The following is a 3902-nucleotide window of genomic DNA, read 5'->3' as shown; positions in this document are numbered from 1 at the left end:
TCCTGAAGGTGTATGAAAGGGGAGATCCGGAGTCCAACCTGTCAATCGGGTCACAGCCCGATGGCGCCTCCTTGTGGGGGCAGTGTTTTCTACAAAGAGAGACAGTGAGAACGTCTTTAAATTTCCTACGATTGTATTCCGGTTAGTGATGAACAGACGGAGGTCCAGGGAAGCTCTGTAATTCAGGTAAGGTCACATGAGTAACTATGCCGGAGAGAGGTTCCTAACCTAGTCTGTGTCACATCAGTTTTGTGATCGGCATTAGGGTTTGTCCTAATTCTTTCACGTGCATGACCATGACGTGTGAGAACACAGGTGCGGGGTGGGGGGGTGGGGCAGCACCATACACAAAGGTACACACAGGTTTACTTGTGATCATTTAGTAACCTGGAGTGAGCAGCTTCACGTTTTTCCACACCAAGGATTCTGCTTTTAGGTATTGGTGGCACCTGTGTCTCATTTCTCTCCCCACCCCCTTGCCCTCCTGCTTGCTGAGACTCTATGTCTGCCTCCAACGGTGGCCGCAGGTGGGCCCCTGATCCTAGGAATCCACTTCGGTTGGATCCCTGCAGCTCTGCACCCACAAACCTGTAATCTCCCTGATTCCCACTTCGCCTCGGGGCATCGTCTACCTGCAGTGATGGGAGGCTAAAGAGGGCCCCCGGTTAGCATTGGACCTATGGACGTGGGTGAGACTGGGCTGGGATGCCTTCATGATTTGAAATTGCTTCTTGATAGAAAGTTTTTTCTTCTACGTATATGGGCACCTCTGCTTTTGTGTCTCTGAACGACCCAGCCTAACACAATGTGGTTGTGTTGCTGCGGCAAGCCCACGCACAATTTCAAATCCTCCACCATCTCCGTGATGGATGGCAGTGGGCCATGATCTCTATGGGGTTTTTATTGGCTGGTTTTTGGAAGGAGGTTGCCAGACCAATTTTCGTAGTCTACCTCCCTCTGGAAGGTCCCCTGGAACCTGTTTGGCACCAGGATAACATGCAAGTCTCCACCGACAGATGGGTGATGTATGGTGTACGTGGTACACTGAACTTCGGTCTCACACATGAGGGCTGAGAATTATACAGCTGACCCAAGAGTGCCAGGAGGTCATTGGTGAGCATTCTGTGCCCTTAAACCAGGAGATTTCAAGGGAGAAAAAGGATGCAGGCTGAAGATGGTAGCTCAGGATTCTGCAGCCAGGAATGGTTAAGATGGGGTCTAACCAGCCCAAGAGACCCCAGCCAGACAGCCGTGGACTCAGTGCCGGAGGCAAAGGAGCACACAGCACCGTGATGAGGCCAAGAGTCATCACCCAGGGTTTCCAACCCTGAGTCATATAAAGATTGATATGATTTATCATTCCCACCTGCCTGTCTCTCTCGGGACTCAGCCACCATGTTGTAAGGAAGCCCAAGTGACACGGAGAGACCATTCGAAGGTGTGGTTGCCAAACAATCCAGCTGAGATGTCAGCCAGCAGCCAGTTTCACAGCCAAGTGACTCTTCGGATGAGTCCCCCACCGCCCAGCTGAGGTCCCAGATGTTGTGGCTCCTGATGAACCATGCTACTGTGTCCTGTCTGAATTCCTTGTCCACAGCACTGTGTGTGTGTGTGTGTGTTTATTAAATTTCAGAGTAATTTGTTAGGCAGCTATAGTCATTGGAATCATGTACGGTTTTGTTGGATAACTTTTGCATTTATTACCGCGAACATTTCCTCATGTTATTTTATAGTCGTCATGATGATCATTTTATTGGCTGTAGACATAGTTTGAGTTGATGCAGTAGAGCGTATTTCAGTGTTATGCTATTCTTGGCCCAGAACTGAGACTGATGTCGTATCGCTTATTTCAGTATTGCGCTATTCTGGGCCCAAAATGAGACGGCTTCTCATTTTTCACCATCTAAGTAATGATATAACAAGTTGTGCATAGAGATTTTTCTTCTTTGAATTGCTTTTTTGGGACACATTCCCAGAAGTGGAATTACTTTGGGGCATGAACATTTTTACAACTCCCTAAATGTTCTACTAAACACTAGTTAAAAAAAAAAAGTGAATTGCCTCAATAGATTCTGACATTCATTTTAGATCTAGAAAGCCACCTCAAATACATTTTGAGTTGGAGTGGGTGTCAATATATATATTTTTAGAAGACTTTACTGTATTGTGAAGTATTACACATTGTGGCTGCTAGCCACAAGACTGGGGGTTTGAACAGGCCCCGTGGCTAGGTGGGAGGCAGGTCTGGTGACGGACTCCCATAAACATGCGGGCCTAGAAGATGGGGCTTCTCCTCTTCCAGGACTCCTGTGAGGACAGGTCAGTGCCCCAGCACCTGCCCCCACCTCAGGGCTCGCACAGAATCCCAGCCTGGTGCCCACCCTTGGCAGGCTCAGCTGTGGACGAGCAGTGGGCTGTGCGTGTTCTCCCAGAGGGGTCTCAAGAACAGGGCCGGGGACCTGCTCCCAACTACTCCCCAGCAGTGACTTTTACTGATTGGCAGATCTTTGGGGAATTCAGAGGCAGAGAGTCTTCCATATTTTCAAAATGGCCTTTGGTCTCATTTGAAATATATTTACTTATATATCTTTCTATCTACATCTATCTATCTACATGTATCTACTTATCTATATCTATCTATAGTAATCTCTCTGTTTACATCTACCTAGCTAAATCTATCTATATCTACCATCTACTTATCTCTATTATCTATACAGAGATATATATCTATATATACATATATATTTTTTCTATATATACATCTATCTAAAGCAGTGGTTCTCAACCTTCCTACTGCCGAGACGCCTCTAATACGGTTCCTCATGTAAAAGGATTGTTCGACCCCCAAAGGGGTCGCGACCCACAGGTTGAGAACCACTGATCTAAAGCTATCTTTACCTATTTCTCTCTATGCATCTATATATCTATATCTACTTATCTATACCTATCTCTGTCCATACATATATCTATCTCTTATCGATCTCTATGCATCTATCTATTCCTATCTCTCTATCTACCTCAATATCTACATCTATCATTTATCTATCATCTGTCTGTCAATCTACCTACATGTGTTTCTATCTTCTTTACCCAATAAGGGAGATAAAAGAGCTCCTGAAATCTGTTTTTTCAAACTGTAGGTTACACTGCACTAGCAGATTATGAAATTGATGAAGTGGCCCAGGACCAGTATTATTTTAAACACACACAAACACAAGAATAGGACAGAGTAGACACGAATTGAATTCTACAGAAAGACGCGAGCATGGCCCACAGAGCCCATTGTTCCGGGTGGAGCTTTGGTTTCCATGGGCATGTGCTTTGGGCCAGGATGTAAAGGGGCCTCTGTCCCCGCGCAGGCAGCCTCAAACCCGGCTGGACACGACTGGCCTTCTCACCTCAATGTCAACAGTTTCCAACCTGTGACTTCCTTTTCCACGTTGCAGCCTCTCGGTTTCGCAGCCTGTTAATTTTCCATGTGGCCAGGCGCAGCAGTCCCCTGTGATATCTGATTTCTGTTGGAAAGACACATTCATCTGCACCTACAAAGGTGATAAATGATCCATTCTCCTTTTTGTCAACTCGATTCTTCCTGAAGCGTTCTCTGGGCACCCCCCGACTCATCAAAATTCACGTCGGTTCAGGAAAAGGGAGGCATGGAGGCGAAAAGCAGAGGGAGCTGACCAAGCCTCTCCTCCCAGGGAGTGGTCACCCTTCCTGCTGCCTCAGCAGAGTGAGCGCTCTGGCAAAGGCTAGATGAGCGCAGGCTGAAACAGCTCCCCCAAGAGGCTGCGGGATGATGGGGTGGGGGTGGGAAATCCAGGAGGAAGTAAAGCTGAACATTCCAGGACACTTGTGGAGATATGCAAGGGCGAGGAACCTGGGGGTAAAATGATGAGAAG

Source organism: Echinops telfairi, unplaced genomic scaffold (genome assembly GCF_000313985.2).
Source record: "Echinops telfairi isolate 266 unplaced genomic scaffold, ASM31398v2 ScPeMD7_23;HRSCAF=83, whole genome shotgun sequence".
NCBI classification, from domain to species: Eukaryota; Metazoa; Chordata; class Mammalia; order Afrosoricida; family Tenrecidae; genus Echinops; species Echinops telfairi.
This window is presented reverse-complemented; position numbering follows the sequence as displayed.